The sequence below is a fragment of the Elephas maximus genome, chromosome 16 (genome assembly GCF_024166365.1).
Source record: "Elephas maximus indicus isolate mEleMax1 chromosome 16, mEleMax1 primary haplotype, whole genome shotgun sequence".
NCBI classification, from domain to species: Eukaryota; Metazoa; Chordata; class Mammalia; order Proboscidea; family Elephantidae; genus Elephas; species Elephas maximus.
The window spans coordinates 38,214,616-38,232,297 of record NC_064834.1 but is presented as its reverse complement, the minus strand read 5'-3'; the positions used below and the strand labels follow the sequence as shown (position 1 = coordinate 38,232,297).

The 17,682-nt window shown below is 41.5% G+C and overlaps 1 pseudogene; it reads right to left on the bottom strand.

Annotated features, from left to right (window-relative positions):
* Positions 1-9,805: 9,805 nt before the first annotated feature.
* On the bottom strand, positions 9,806-10,895 carry LOC126059699 (alpha-endosulfine-like; annotated as a pseudogene).
* Between the last annotated feature and the right edge of the window lie 6,787 nt (positions 10,896-17,682).

The following is a 17,682-nucleotide window of genomic DNA, read 5'->3' as shown; positions in this document are numbered from 1 at the left end:
GTATGTTCAGAAAATTATCTGTCTTGTTGATTGTAGGAGATGTAACAGAAGAGTGGGGGAAGTTGTAATAGAGGACATGCTGCATACAATCAGGCAGCAACATGATTTCCCACACTCTCTTCTGCCTTCAGGCCCTTCCGAGTGCTTTAGCCATGTGGCTGGTCTTCCATTTGTTTACTAGTCATTATGCGACACTTCCAGTGTCCAAGGATGAGAAGACACTGCCCAAGGAAGGTATCCAAAGTCTGGCAAAGGAGATAGATATAAATGCAAATAATCCCAAGAGAATGTGTTAAGTGCTGGAATAAAGGAATATTCATAGTAATAGGGAAAGCACAGAAAAGGGGAAAATGACTGTTAGACTATAAGACTCCCATGGATGGTGGTATTTAACCTGAGTTTTTAAGGATAAAGGGAAGCTAGATAGGAGGGTCACCTGCCAAGACTGCCTGGGCTGATGTCGCCAGCTACGGGAAATATCCCCTTCATTTCCTGCCACTCACTGTGCCTGCTCCCTAAATGACAGCCCGATGTTATACCAACAACACTGGTCCTATCACCAGAGGGCTGCCCAGAGAGCTTGGGAGGCCAGAGGAAAAGCCCATGCTCCCAGGTCATACTCTTCTGCCTTTCAAATCATTTGGCCATTCTTGGGTGGAATCCAGTCCAAAGTTCCTGCTTACTCTTTGTATTAGTTTAAAAGAAAATATATTTATTAGAATACTCACACATTACAGGAAATGGAAACAACTAGTGTATTCAGCGAAAGTCAGTCCAAAATGCAACAAACTTCAGCGAAAAAAAATTACATTTGATTGTTATGTGCCATTGAGTCAATTCATACTCATAGTGACCCTGTATGACAGAGCAGAGCCCTGTCCTATAGGGTTGCTATGAGTCAAAATTGACTCGACAGCAGCAAGTTTGGTTTTTGGTTTGGTGGCACAGTGGTTAAGCACTCAGCTGTTGACAAAAAGGTTAGAGGTTTGAACCCACCAGCTGCTCCTTGGGAGAAAGCTCTAGTAGTCTGCTTCCATAAAGATTTACAGCCTTGAAAACCCTATAGGGCAGTTCTGGTCTGTCCGATAGGGTCGCTATGAGTTGGAATCGACTTGGCAGCAATGGGTTTGGTGGGTATGGGTCTTTAATTACGGAAGGATAAAAATATTCCATTTAAAAACAACTTAGGTAGAGTTTTAAATACTCTGTTTTCTGCAAAATTGAGAAATGTGGTGTTATAATTAATCTAATATTATAATTATTAGGGAATATAATAGATATTATTCATGTATGACAAAGTGAAAAGTGAGCCCTGGTGACACAGTGGTTAAGAGCTTGGCTGCTAACTAAAGGGTCAGCAGTTCGAATCCACCAACTGCTCCTTGGAAACCCTACAGAACAGTTCTACTCTGTCTTATAGGGTTGCTATGAGTCAGAATGGACTCGACTGCAATGTTTTTTTTTTTTAAATAATTTGAAAAGAATTAGAATATAATATTTTGTGACTAGTTTGATTTATTAGTGGATTCTAAACCTTCTGGAAGGATTTTATAAATTTGGCCAGTCATGTCATGCAAAGATCAACAATAAAAAGCCAACCTGATTCAGATCTCTCTCTCTTTCTCTCTCTGAGTGTGTGTGTGTGTCTTAAATAAAAAGATAAAAATGTTTAATGGTCCCTAGCTTATGGCCCTCAGCCTCCTGAAATTATTGTGGTAGTTTATATGGATAATGTTAAGAGTGAGAAACTAAGGAACAGGAATTGACAGATTCCTCTGAGTGTACAAAAACATTCACAAAGGTCATTGACCAATGTTAAATGCATCCAAGAACAAATAAAAAGAAATAATGTGGAGTCAGGTAATCATAAAATTGCAAACCCACTCTGGGATAAGACAACCGTGATAACCATGAAGCCACTGAAAGTTTATCTGGTGCAAAAAAAATTAACTTTAAGACAATTTAAATGAATGGGGACCATAGAAACCACCTAGTAGTAACCTGGTGTCAGTTGATCTAAGAAAGGAGTTTCAATCAAACATGTTGAAACTCATATAACCAAAAAAAAAAAAAAAAACCAAAACTCATTGCTGTCAAGTTGATTCTGACTCATAGCAACCCTTTAGGAAAGAGTAGAACTACCCCACAGGGTTTTCAAGAAGCAGCTGGTGGATTTGAACTGCCAACCTTTTGGTTAGCAGCCAAGCTCTTAACCACTGCACCACCAGGGCTCCATGTTGAGAGTAGCCAATGGTTATTTTTTACTGTTTCCTCCTCTTCTTCTTCTTAAAAGCCGCACTATAACTATCCTGGACTGAGGCATTTGTTTTTCAGAGACAAAATTGTCTCCCTGTATGCATACAGAATAACTGCTAGAATAAACCCTATATAGTTCCATTTATTTGTGCTTTGATTTTTTCAAATAATATTAAACACCATCTGAAAAGGTAATAGTTCTACACAGATGACTGTTTTTCAAATGTATATAGGTACTACAGTGAAGAATAAAATGCATATTCACTTAAAATGTTATCAAATGCCTTTATTGATCCTCATATATACTAGTATTTTCAATATTTCAATATTTCAAATATTAACAATACAACTTCTATCATAGGGATATTGGCAGTCTCCAAAAGGTTGAAAACTATTGCCTCCCCCACCCCCTTGGGTTAGGTTTTTTTGTGGGCTGTCTTCTTTTTTTAAAATTTCAAATACTGAAGAAGCCCCCTGGGCTCCTTTGGGCTCCCCACACTCATGATCCCTTTTTTCCCCACCCACTGCCCTCCTCCCCACAGCAAATCTAGTTAAAGAGGACAGCACATTTTTATGAACAATTAACATGGATTCTCAGCTTGCTCTGCAGAACCAGAGGAGCTGTTTGCATCTGTTACATTTATTTATTTACTGCGATTTAGGTGGAAGTTTACAAAGCAAATTAGCTTCTCTTTCAAAAATTTATATACAAATTTGTTTCATGGCACTGGCTGCAATCCCTCATTGTGTCAGCACTCTCCCCCTTTCCCTTTTCACTCTAGGCTTCCCCATGTCCATTCCTCCAGTTTTCCTGTCCCCTCCCACCTTCTCGTCTTTGTTCCTGGGCGGGGGTGGCCCATTTGTTCTGGTACACTTGATTGATCTAAGAAGCACGTTCCTCAAGTGTGTTATTGTTTGTCTTATGTAATTCTTGTTAAGTGCTGTCCAGTCGGCTCCAACTAATGGTGACCCTATGTACCACAGAACAAAACACTGCCTGGTCCAGGGCTATCCTTACAATCGTTGCTATGCTTGAGCCCATTGTTGCAGCCACTGTGTCAATCCATCTGAGGATTTAGGGTCTTCCTCTTTTCCGCTGACCCTCTACTTTATCAAGCATGATGTCCTTTTCCAGGGACTGATCCCTCCTGACAACACGTCCGTAGTATGTAGGACGCAGTCTCACCATCCTTGCTTCTAAGGAGCATTCTGGTTGTACTTCTTCCAAGACAGATTTGTTTGTTCTTTTGGCAGTCCATGGTATATTCAATATTCTTCGCCAACACCACATTTCAAAGACCTCAGCTCTTCTTCGGTCTTCCCTATTCATTGTCCAGCTTTCACATACATATGATATGATTGAAAATATCATGGCTTGGGTCAGGTGCATCTTAGTCTTCAAGGTGACATCTTTGCTCTTCAACACTTTAAAGAGGTCCTTTGCAGCAGATTTGCCCAATGCGATGCAACTTTTGTTTTCTTGACTGCTGCTTCCATGGGTGTTGATTGTGGATCCAAGCAAAATGAAATCCTTGACAACTTCAATCTTTTCTCTGTTTATCATGATGTGATTTATTGGTCCAGTTGTGAGGATTTTTGTTTTCTTTATGTTGAGGTGTAATCCATACCGAAGGCTATGTATGATCTTTGATCTTCATTAAGTACGTCAAGTCCTCTTCACTCTCAGCAAGGAAGGTTGTGTCATCTGCATAACTCAGGCTGTTAATAAGTCTTCCTCCAATCCTGATGCCCCGTTCTTCTCCATATAGTCCAGCTTCTCGGATAATTTGCTCAGCATACAGATTGAATAGGTATGGTGAAAGGACACAACCCTGACACACACCTTTCTTGACTTTAAACCGCTCAGAATCCCCTTGTTCTGTCTGAACAACTGCCTCTTTATCTACGTACAGGTTCCTCATGAGCACAATTAAGTGTTCTGGAATTCCCATTCTTCTAAATGTTATCCATAATTTGTTATGATCCACACAGTTGAAGGTCTTTGCATAGTCAACAAAACACAGGTAAACATCCTTTTGGTATTCTCTGCTTTCAGCCAGGATCCATCTGACATCAGCAATGATATCCCTGGTTCCACATCCTCTTCTGAATCTGGCCTGAATTTCTGGCAGTTCCCTGTTGATATACTGCTGCAGCCGTTTTTGAATGATCTTCAGCAAAATTTTGCTTGCCTGTGATATTAATGATATTGTTTAATAATTTCTGAATTTGGTTGGGTTACCTTTCTTGGGAATAGGCATAAATATGGATCTCTTCCAGTCAGTTGGCCAGGTAGCTGTCTTCCAAATTTCTTGGCATAGACAAGTGAGCAATTCCAGCACTGCATCAGTTTGTTGAAACACTTCAATTGATATTCCATCAATTCCTGGAGCCTAGTTTCTCACCAATGCCTTCAGTGCAGCTTGGGCTTCTTCCTTCTGTACCATTGGTTCCTGATTGTATGCTACCTCTTGAAATGGCTGAACGTCGACTAAATCTTCTTTTGATGCTTCCTGCATTGTTTAGCATTTTCCCCATAGAATCCTTCACTACTGAATTCGAGGCTTGAACTTTTTCTTCAATTCTTTCAACTCGAGAAACGCTGAGTGTGTTCTTCTCTTTTGGTTTTCTATCTCCAGCTCTTTGCGCATGTCATTATAATACTTTATTTTGTCGTCTCAAGCTGCCCTTTGAAATCTTCTGCTCAGTTCTTTTACTTCATCATTTCTTCCTTTTCTTCAGCTACCTGACATTCGAGAGCAAGTTTGAGAGTCTCCTCTGACATCCATCTTGGTCTTTTCTTTCTTTCCTGTCTTTTTAATAACCTCTTGCTTTCTTCCCATATGATGTTCTTTTTTTTTTTTTTGGTTTAGGTGAAAGTTTATAGCTCAAGTTAATGTCTCATAGAAAATTTATACAGATTTTGTTATGTAACAGTAGTTGCAATCACTCCCCCTTTCCACCCTGGTTTCCCGTGTCCATCAACCAGCTCCTGTCCCTTCCTGCCTTCTCATTCTGCCTCTGGACAGGAGCTGCCATTTGGTCTCATGTATTTTTTTTTTTTAATCTGGTTGAACTAAGAAGTATACTCTTCATGAGTATTATTTTATGTTTTATAGTCCAGTCTAATCTTTGCCTGAAGAGTGGGCTTCAGGAGTGGTTTTAGGTCTGGGATAACGGAATGTCGGGGGGCCATGGCTTTGGGGGTTCCTCCAGTCTCAGTCGGACCATTAAGTCTGGTCTTTTTACGTGAATTTGAGTTCTGCTCCACACTTTCCTCCAGCTCAGTCAGGGGCTGTCTGTTGTGTTCCCTGTCAGGGCAGACATTGGTGGTAGCTGGGCACCACCTAGTTCTTCTGGTCTCAGGCTGCTGGGGTCTCTAGTTTATGTGGCCCTTTCGTCCCTTGGGCTAATATTTTCCTTGTGTCTTTGGTGTTCTTCATTCTTTTTTGCTCCAGGTGGGTTGGGACCAATTAATGCATCTTAGATGACCTCTTGCAAGCTTTTAAGACCCTAGACACCACACACCAAACATTTTCTCAATAATATTTGTTATGCCAGTTAACCTAGATGTCCTCCGAAACCATGGTCCCCAGACCCCAGCCTCTGCTACTCTGTCCTTCAAAAAGTGTTTGGTTTGATTCAGGGAACTTCTTAGCTTTTGGTTTGGTCCAGTTGTGTTGATTTCCCCTGTATTGTGTGTTGTCCTTCCCTTCACCTAAGATGATTCTTGTCTACTACCTAGTTGGTGAATTACCCTCTCCTTCCTTGCCCACCCTCGTAACCATCAAAGAATGTTTTCTTTTGTGTTTAAGCCTTTTTTTGAGTTCTTATAATAGTGGTCTCATACAATATTTGTCCTTTTGCGACTGACAAATTTCGCTCAGCATAATGTCCTCCATTTTTTTAATGTCCTCCAGATTCATCCATGTTGTGAAATGTTTGTAGGATTCATCATTGTTCTTTATCATTGCATAGTATTCCATTGTGTGTTTGTACCATAATTTGTTTATCCATTCATCTGTTGATAGGCGCCTAGGTTGTCTTCATCTTTTTGGTATTGTGAACGGTGCATGTGAACATGGGTGTGCAGATATTCATTTGAGTGACAGCTCTTATTTCTCTAGGATATATTCCAAGGAGTGGGATTGCTGGAAGGTATGGCACTTCTATCTCTAGCTTTTTAAGGACACACCAAATCAACTTCCAAAGTTGTTGTACCATTTTACATTCCCACCAGCGGTGCGTGAGTGTTCCAGTCTCTCCACAACCCCTCCAACATTTATCATTTTGTGTTTTTTGGATTAGTGCCAGCCTTACTGAGGTGAGATGGTATCTCACTGTAGTTTCGATTTGCATTTCTCTAATAGCTAATGATCGTGAGCATTTCCTCATGTATCTGTTAACCACCTGAATGTCTTCTTTGTGAAGTGTCTGTTCATATTCTTTGCCCATTTTTTAATTGGGTTATTGGCCTTTTTGTTGAGGTTTTTCAGTATCTTGTAGACTTTAGAGATTAGATCCTTATGGGATGTGTCATAGCCCAAATTTTTTTCCCAGTCTGTAGGTTCTCTTTTTCCTCTTTTAGTGAAGTCTTTTGATGAGCATAAGTGTTTGACTTTTAGGAGCTCCCAGTTATTTAGTTTCTTTTCTGGTGCTTATGCATTGTTAGTTATGGTTTGTATTCTGTTTATGCGATGCATTAGGGCTCTTAGCGTTGTCTCTATTTTTTCTTCCATGATCTTTATCGTTTTAGATTTTATATTTAGGTCTTTGATCTATTTTGAGTTAGTCTTTGCACATGGTGTGAGGTATGGATCTTGTTTCATTTTTTTTTTGCAGATGGATAACCATTTATGCCAGCACCATTTGTTAAAAAAACTGTCTTTTCTCCATTTAACGGACTTTGGGGCCTTGTCAAGTTATCAGCTGCACATAGGTGGATGAATTTACGTCTGGTTTCTCAATTCTGTTCCATTGCTCTATATATCTGTTGTTGTACGAGTACCAGGCTGTTTTGACAACTGTGGTGGTATAATAGTTTCTAAAATCAGGTGATTTTAGGCCTCTCACTTTGTTCTTTTTCTTCAGTAATGCTTTACTTACACGGGACCTCTTCAACAATGTTGTTTTTTAAAGGACAAGAAAAAGCAGCGAAAATAAAATGTGCAATATGATCTTGTTTTTCTAGAGCAAGGAAAAAATATCTAGAGAGACAGGGATGCACTTGAAAGCCTGGAAGCACACACACACATTGTGAATGGGAGTGTTCTCTAGATGATAGAGGGAAGACAGGTGGTGTTTGGTCTTCAGCTGCCGCATTTTCCAAGATGAGCGCTTCTCAGGGCATCAAGTGGCTTTAAGCAAGGAGGGGAGGTTCACTAGTCCAAGGAGGGAGGTTTGGCCCATGGGTGACATACTCTCTGGGAGGCAGAGACCTTGGACAGGGTTCCATGGGACAGGGATCCCTACTAAATACCCTGAGCAATTGTTGTGCTGCCTGCAAGGATGGGGAGCACCCTTCCCAGCCCCAGGACCGCCTGCCATGCTGACTGCTGGGAAGCTCCCCCTGCCACAGGTGAGGCTAGTGGTCCCAGCCTGGGTCCTGTCTCTCTGATCCAAGGGCCCAAGTTGTGCCCCCCACTCCTGCCTCCCTGAATGGGGGCACTAGGAAGAGGTGGCAAACCTCAAGGATGGGTAGGTCTGAGACCAACCTCATACCCTGGTAGTCCCCCAGTCCCTAATGGCTATCTATGGGCCAGGTAGATACCCGATGCTCATCCCAGAGCTGGCCCCCAAACCCTACTGGCCATACATACCCCTCCCCCCACCAATGCCCTAGCCCAGGCCTGGCCCCTTGTCCATGAAAGGCTCTGGCCCAATGGCTGCTCTGGACTGTGTCCACATACGGAGCTTGTGAGGCCTGGGGAGCAGGCTGCACTGTAGCATGGGGCCTGCAGGTAAAAATCATCAGCTGTGCTCCCCTGCACACCTTCTGGAGTATGCCACCCCCCAGAGCATCTGAACAGGTGCCCATATGATGTTCTTGATGTCATTTCACAGCTTGTCTGGGCTTTGGTCATTAGTGTTCAACGTGTCAAATCTATTCTTGAGATGGTCCCTAAATTCAGGTGGGATATACTCAAGGTCATATTTTGGCTCTCGTGGACTTGCTCTGATTTTCTTCAGTTTCAACTTGAACTTGCATATGAGCAATTGATGGTCTGTTCCACAGTTGGCCCTTGCCCTTGTTCCGACTGATGATATTGAGCTTTTCCATCATCTCTTTCCACAGATGTAGTCGATTTAATTCCTGTGTATTCCATCTGGTGAGGTCCATGTGTATAGTTGCTGTTTATGTTGTTGAAAAAAGGTATTTGCAATGAAGAAGTCATTGGTATAGCAAAATTCTATCATTCTATCTCTGGCATTGTTTCTATCACCAAGACCATATTTTCCAACTACTGATCCTTCTTCTTTGATTCCAACTTTCCCATTCCAATCACCAGTAATTATCAGTGCATCCTGACTGCATGTTCGATCAATTTCAGACTGCAGAAGCTGATAAAAACTTCAGTTTCTTCATCTTTGGCCTTAGTGCTTCGTTTATAAATTTGAGTATAGTCTTATTGGCCTGCCTAAACTTTGGCTGAAAGGTGAACTTTGGGAATGGCTTCAGTTCTGAGTTAGCAGGGTGTCTGGGGGCCATAGTCTCAGAGGTCCCTCCAGTCTGTCAGCCCAGTAAGTCTGGTCTTTTTTGTGAATTTATCATTTGCTCTACATTTTTCTCCTGCTCTCTCCAAGTCCCTCTGCATCTGTTACATTTAGATGGACAGTTTTTCTTTTATCTGACACTAGTTCCCCGGCACATCCAAACAAACAAGGCATTTTCTACAGAGCTGGATTAGAACCCCTCATCTTCCTCCCCTTGATATCCACCCCACACCAGCCACTTGGTTAAGAAGGAAGGTAGTCAGTAATGATGTTTTTTTATCAACTCCAAGCCCGATTCATATTCTCCCAAGCCCTCACCCCACCTAGGATAATGAGTTCTCGGGGCGATCTCTAAATTGCGAGCCCCTCTCTCCCCCTAATTTCAAGATGAATAGAGGTTAATAATGGCAATGCATCAGCAGACATGCCTTCCCCCATCTTGTCCCCTCTTGTCTGGCTGCCTCTCAGTCAGGCACCTTTCATATTTGTGGAGCCTTGGAACATGATTCTGCTCCTCGTTTAGCACTTCCGTGGACTTGCACCCAGGGGCAAGTCCTCCCCTCTGTCCCTCCTTGCTATGCCTCTGACCCTACCTACCCTCACAACCCCACCGCCAGGATTTCATTGAGATTTCTTCCAGCAGTTATTTGGAAGACAGGTAAAATGAAATAGGTTCAAGGTCTCAGTGCTCAACCCATGGGCTCCATGCACCGGAATATCCATGGGCAGGGACTTCTGCCTCTCCAGCCTAAGCCCAAGCCACCTCCTGACCCCTGGCTGCCAGAGCAGGGAGGGGCAGGAGCCAGCACAGGATCTGGTGGGAGCCCAGGCAGCATCATTCAACTTGGCCACCTACAAGCTTGCTGGTAACTTCTTTGGGGGCAGATTCTGTGGGGTGGGAATGTGGTCACTGGTTGTGATCTGGTCCTACGCTTGGCAGCTGCTTATTCTTCATCTTGGCTTTGGCTATGTTGTAGTCTCCTGAGTCAAAGCACTTTTGCCCTCTCTGGAGTCTCTTCATGAGGAAGTTGAAGCCTCCGGGCCTTTGTCCTGTTTTTGTTGTTGTTAGATGTGGTGGAGCCAATTCTGACTCAAAGCCCTTCCATGTACAACAGAAAGAAACACAATCCTTGCTATGTTTGAGCCCATTTTCGCAGCCACTGTGTCAATCCATCTCCTTGAGGGTCTTTCTCCTTTTCACTGACCACTCTACCTTACCAAGCATGATGTCCTTCTCCAGGGAATGGTCCCCCCGATAACATATTGAAAGTACGTGAGATAAAGTCTCACCATCCTTGTTTCCAAGGAGCACTCTGGCTGTAGTTCTTCCAAGACAGACTTGTTGGTTCTTCTGGCAGTCCATGGTGTGTTCGATATTCTTTGCCAACACCATAATTCAAATCCATCAATTTTTCTTTGGCTTTCCTTATCCATTATCCAGCTTTCATATGCATATGAGGTAACTAAAAATATCATGGCTTGGGTCAGGTGCACCTTAGTCGTCGAAGTGACATTTTACTTTTCAACCCTTTAAAGAGGACTTTTTCAGCAGATTTGCCCAGTGCAATATGTTGTTTGATTTCTTGGCTGCTGCTTCCATGGGCAATAATTATGGGTCTAAGTAAAATGAAATCCTTGACAACTTCAATCTTTTCTCTGTTTATTATAACTTTGCTTATTGGTCCAGTTGTGAGGATTTTTGTTTTCTGTTGAGGTATAATCCACACTGAAGGCTGTAGTCTTTGATCTTCATCAGTAAGTGCTTCAAGTTCTTTTTGCTTTCAGCTTTTGTCCTAGGCTTGGATATTTGGCCTTTAGCTTTGCCTCCTCAGCTAACTCAGAGAAAATACCGTCTTTTTCCTACGTGCCCTGCCTCTCCTCACTGGTCTCCTCCAAAGGGCTCTCCCCTTTTGTTTCTGGGACATGGTGGGACCAGACCGTGCAGTGTAGGGGGCCTGAGAAGTCCAATGGAGAAGGGAAGGGAAGGGAAGGAAAATGGGAACAACTTGTGCTGCTGCTTGGGCTCCTGTCACTCAAGAACTATTACCTTTTATAAATAAAATTGTTGTATACACTGCTAAAATAAACTCATGATTGAACCTTGAAATTCCTTTATGCTTAAAATCCTATCTTTTCTTCATTAAAGAAAAAATTACACGTTTGTTTTTCTTTCCTTCACTTTTAGTCTAGAAAGTCAATTCTTCTTTGAAGAGGCGAAGTTCTTCTTTTGAAACCCCAGAGATTTTCAAACTTTGTTGTACATTATAATCATTGGGGAAGTACCAAAACGAAAAAACCAAACCCATTGCTGCTGGATTGATTCCGACTCAGTGTCCCTACAAGGACAGAGTAGAACTGCCCCATAGAAGTTTCCAAGGAGCATCTGGTGGATTCAAACTGCCAATCTTTTGGTTAGCAGACTTAGCCCTTAACCGCTACACCACCAGGGAACTGCACACCTAGTTAAATCAAAATCTCTGGGAATGGTCCCAGGAATCGATAGTTTTTAAAGTTTCTCTGTGATTCCATTGTGCAGGTAAGTTTGAGAATGTTTTAAATCATTGGTTTCAAACTTCAGGGTGCATCAGAGTCACGCAAAGCCTTCTCGAAAGACAGACTGCTGGCCCAGTCCCCACCCCAGAGTTTCTCATTCAGTAAGTCTAGAGTAGGAGTCGTGGTGGCACAGTGGTTAAACACTCGGCTGCTAGCCTAAAGGTCAGCAATTTCAACTTCCCAGTCAATCCTTGTGAGAAAGGTGTGGCAGTTTTCTCTCCTGAAGATTATAGCCTTGGAAACCCTATGGGGCAGTTCTGTTCTGTCCTACTGGGTTGCTATGAGTTGGAATTGACTGAACGGAAATGGGTTTCGTTTGTACAGGCCCTAGATATAAGCCTATATATTTATATGTGCCTAAATATCTATCTCACCCACACATTTTAATTTTTTTTATAGGAAATTTAGAAAAACAGAAAGAGAAGAAATATGTGCACTAGGGAGGCAACCTTGGATATATTCTTAAAAATCATCCCATAACAGTGATAAGATGTTTACCTTAAAGGGTCATTGGGGAAGGAAAAAACTTTGCTAAGGGTTCCCAGCTCACTGATCATTACAATCACTTGGGAAGCTTGACAAAAAAAAAATCTGTTGCCTGGGCTCCCTTCCCCCCAAAGCAATCTACTGCCCTCTGGGATGGGGCTTGCGGCAGAACATGTTAAACATTGCTGATTCCAGTGTGTGGCCAACAACTTCAGCGTGCACAAAAATGTACTGCCATGCTCGTGAAAATGCACATTCCTGAACCCCACCCTCGGAATTCCTGTGTGAGATCACTTAGCTTTAATTCTAGCTGAGGGTTTTTAATATATGTTTGGTGACTTTTCTTCTTAAAAGTTATTTCATCAGAGTTCTTTCCATTTCTCTAAGGGCTTTAGGCTTTAGGACACCAAAACCAGAAGACTCTCTGGTTGTATTTTCTATTTTCCGACCTGAGCCCAGAATAATCTTGCTTGAAGGGTAGAGAGTTAAGGGGGGAGGGGGAAATATTAGCTGTGGAAATCAGTTCACATTTAAAAACTGTTGTCTCATCACACCGATTTTTTCTAACACTATTTACCGAATAATAATTAATCTGTTCTTCTCTTGGTTTGTGGTTCTTCCTCAATCATGCATAAGGTTAGCCAGCAGTGGCCACCCCTAGACATTGTTGTTACGCACTGGGGAGTCAATTTTTGACTCATAGAAACTCCATGTGACACAGTAGAACTTGACTTGATGGCACACAACAATGACAACCTTTACAGGAGCAGATTGCTGGGTCTTTCTCCCATGGAGCCATTGGGTGGGTATGAACTACCAACTTTTCGGTTAGCAGCCTAGGGCTTAACCATTGTACCACCAGGGATCCTTAGCCATTGCTGAGTCTGCAGCTACTACCCACATGGAGCCCATGTGAGAAGCAGCCCTACTACCAATTAGTTTGGAATCCTTTTGCCCATTTGCCCTTCCAGACAAATTACGGAATTATTTTATTAAAGCCCTCTAAAATCTTATAAAGGAGCCCTGGTGGCACAGTGGTTAAAGCGATCAACTGCTAATCGAAAGGTCAGTGGTTCGAACCCACCAGCGGCTCTGTGGAAGAAAGATGCGGCAGTCTGCTTCCCTAGAGATTTACAGCCTTGGAAACCCTATGGGGTCACTATGAGTCGGAATCAACTCAACAGCAATGGGTTTGGTTTTCTGGAGTTTTTAAAAAATCTTATAGAGCTTTTTATTAGAATTGTTAGCAAAATAAATAAATTATACACTAATTTGGAAAAAATTGCGATAAAGTTTAAGTTTCCTTTCTGGTACATGCTATATCTCTTTATCCAGGTTTTTTGGTTTCTTGGATCTCATACTTATCTTGCTAAAGTACTTCCTATGGAATTTCCCTCCCCACCCCTCTTCTATCATTCCTGGTTGGGAGGAATGTTATAGATTTGGGGATATTTATCTTACATACAGTTACTCTATTGAACTTTATGAATTATTTATTTAAAATAATACTCCTTTTTTTTCCTACAAAATTAATTCAGATCACATTCTGAGAACCAAAGTGGCCTGAAGGATTAAATCAGAGGTAGGTTGTTGAAGGGTCCCTCTGGGTAAGGATGGAGAGGGTGGTATTTACTTCCAAGGGTGATCAGCCTGAACAGGGCTCTTACCCGCCAATGATCTTTCACCAGCTCCCTGAGGTACGATACATGAGTGGGCCTGCTCCACTGGAAAGCTGTGAACAGGGAATACCAAGAGAACACTAGGCTTGGAGTCAGAAGACCTAGATTCATATTTTTTTGTGCGTCTCCCCTTGATGTTTAAGGGTGGCCATGGGACCCAAGCTAAACACATTAGGGTAGCTCCGGAAATGGGTATATGATCTATACAGAACTGATCTGAATCCTTTTCCTGGATTTTTCTGTTGGAGCCGTGAAATGAGCCCTTCTCCTTCTGAGTTAGAAAGTGTCAGCATGGTATGTAAACCGAGAGTTGCTAGTAGCCACGTCTCCCACCATGTTGAGACACCTCAGAGAATGATAAGAAGTGAAGGATGAGAACTAGTAATGTCACATTCCTAGTCTCTGCCTCAAGTTTCCCAGAACCTCCCTGGTTCCTAAGATTCTTGGGGTACTATGAGTTACTTCAATAGCCTTCCAATAAATCCCTTCCCAGCCCTGTTTATTTTGACTAAGATAATTTGAGTTGGGTGGTTTCCCTTGGGAACAAAATAGTCCCAACTTATAGAATAACTACCTTTTAGGACCACTGAGAAAACTGAATGAAGGGATGCAGGTGGAATATACAATATGGTGCTAAGCATATGCTTTAAAAAATCGACTGAATGTGAACTGAATCAAGCGTGGTAATCTAGAACTGCCTTTACATTTATAACAACTCCTGGTTTCAAGGCTGATAGAAAACTTCAGTATAACTGTAGATTTATTTCACATTTTCTAAAAGCATAAAATAGAAATGATTTAAATCCTGAAAAAAATTTGAAGATGCTCCAAAACATGGAAAATTAGTGACATTTTCAGGCTATCATGCAAGTAGCTTTCAGCTAGCTTTAGAGTTGCCAATTATTGTAGATTATCTTATTTATTGTAGTTTATATTAATAATACTTTAGAACATATTAAATTTATGCTTCCTTTGAGGTGTAGTTTTAATGATATTCTGTGTCCAAATGTTTCTGCTCCTTCTAACTTTGCTTCAATTTTGCTCATTTTATTTTATTGCATTATTTTATTACAGATGACATTTGCTGCTTCTGCTCATGCTCCATGTGACATCATAATTTACATCCAATTATTTAATTAGGTTGTCAACTAGACTGCTTGTGGGTCTTTTATAGAATTGTTCTCTTTTAAATTTTTTGACATCTGGTCACCATGACCAGAAAAAAGCATTATCTGGCAAATAAGGAAGTCATATCCATTTCATTTGTAGCCATGATCTCTAAAGTTAATGTGGGGCCGACCTTGAAAAAATCTACTCTGGAATGTATGTTTAATGTCCCCTTTCAGCTTCCAGCTCCAACTCTGTGGTTTCAAACAATCAGGGTGAAGGCCTAATGGAACACACTATTGGGTCACACAACAACATGGAAAAATCTCAAAAATATTTTGCTAAGTAAAAAAATAAAAACCAAACCCCAAAGAGTATATACTGCACGATTCCACCAAACAACATTTTTGAAAAGAGCAAAACTACAGGGAGAGAAAACAGATCAGTGGTTGCCAGTGGTTGAGTGCGGAGGGAGGGTTTCATTTCAAAAGTGCAGGATGAGGGAATTTTAGGGGTAATGAAACTGTTCTGACTCTTATGACTGGGGAGGTGGATATCTGACTTCATGTGTTTGTCAGACCTACAGAATTGTACAGTACAAAGAGTAATTTTACTGAATATGAACTTAAAAAAAAACAGTATGAGGGGAGCATACGATATAAAATACCAACTATAACAAATGAACACAATGTATTATAAATGAATAACATGGCCACACTGAAGGCGATGGTAAAGAAAAGATAACCTAAGTTACTTAAAAACAAAAAACAAAAACAGTATTTTGACTGGATACTGTAAGGCTAAAGACAAAAAAGAACTGTCCACAGATACTGTCCTCTGATTAGAAAATTTGATTTTCACTGGAGTATGGGTTAGCAATTCTGAAACTACATGTATACTGTTGCTGTTGCGTGTCATCTTGAGTTGATTATGACTCATGTTGTAGTTGTTAGGTGTATTCGAGTAGGTTCCGACTCATAGCGACCCTATATGTGCAACAGAACAAAACACTGCCTGGCCCTGCACCATCCTCACAAACATTGTTATGCTTGATCCCATTGTTGCAGCCACTGTGTCAATCCACCTTGTTGAGGGTCTTCCTCTTTTTCGCTGACCCTCTACTTTATCAAGAATGATGTCCTTCCTTCTCTAGGAACTGATCCCTCCTGATAACATGTCCAAAGTATATGAGATGTAGTCTCGCCATCTGTGGTTCTAAGGAGCATTCTGGTTGTACTTGTTACAAGACAGATTTGTTCATTCTTTTGGCAGTCCATGGTATATTCAATATTCTTCACCAACACCACAGTTCAAAAGGTGTCAATTCTTCTTCAGTCTTCCCTTATTCATCATCCAGCTTTTGCATGCATATGAGGCGACTGAAAACACCACGGCTTGGGTCAGGCGCACCTTAGTCTTCAAGATGACATCTTTGTTTTTGAACACTTTGAAGGGGTCTTTTGAGCAGAGTTGATTTCTTGACTGCAGCTTCCATGGGTGTTGATTGTGGATCCAAGTGAAATGAAATCCTTTACAACTTCAGTTTTTTCTCCATTTATCATGATGTTGCTTATTGGTCCAGTTGTGAGGATTTTTGTTTTCTCTATGTTGAGGTGTAATCCATACTGAAGGCTGTGGTCTCTGATGTTCATCAGTAAGTGCTTCAAGTCCTCTTCACTTTCAGCAAGCAAGGTCATGTCATCTGCATAACTCAGGTTGTTAATGAGTCTTCGTTTAATTCTGATGCTGCGTTCTTCTCCATATAGTCCAGGTTCTAGGATTCTTTGCTCAGCATACAGATTGAATAAGTATGGTGAAAGGATACAACCCTGACGTACACCTCTCCTGTCTTTAAACCACACAGTATCTCCTTGCTCTGTTCAAATGGCTACCTCTAGATCCAAGTACAGGTTCTGCATGAGCACAATTAAGTGTTCTGGAGTGCCCATTCTTTGCAATGTTATCCATAATTTGTTACAATCTGCACAGTTGAATGCCTTTGCATAGTCAATAAAAGACAGGTAAACATCTTTCTGGTATTCTCTGCTTTCAGCCAGGATCCATCTGACCTCAGCAATGATATCCCTTGTTCCACGTCCTCTTCTGAATCTGGCTTGAATTTCTGACAGTTCTCTGTTGATACACTGCTGCAGCCACTTTTGAATAATCTTCAGCAATATTTTACATGCATTTGTCAGTTTGTCGTACTGTGGTGGCTTGCATGTTGCTGTGATGCTGGAAGATATGCCACTGGTATTCAAATACCAGCAGGATCACACCTGTGGTGGACAGGTTTCAGCTGAACTTCCAGACTTAGATTAGGAAGAAGGAACCAGTGGTCTACTTCTGAAAAGAATTACACAGTGAAAACCTTATGAATAGCAGCAGAACATTGTCCAGTAGAGTGCCAGAAGATGAGTCCCTCATGTTGGAAGGTACTCAAAAGCTCCTCAAAGTGGAGCTGACCTTAATGACATGGGTGGAGTCCAGCTTTTGGGGCCTTCATTTGCTGATGTGGCACGACTCAAAATGAGAAGAAATAGCTGCAAACATCCATTAATAATCAGAACATGGAATGTATGCAGTAAGAATCTAGGAAGATTGGAAATCATCAAAAATGAAATGAAACGCATAAACATCAATATCCTAGGCATTAGTGAGCTGAAATGGACTGGTATTGACCATTTTGAATCAGCAATCATATGGTCTACTATGCCGGGAATGACAACTTGAAGAGGACGGGCACTGCATGCATTGCCAAAAAGAGCTTTGTAAGATCTATCCTTAAGTGCAATGCTGTCAGTGATAGGACAATATCCATACACCTACAAGGAAGTCCAGTTAGTACAATTATTATTCAAATTTATGCACCAACCACTAAGGCCAA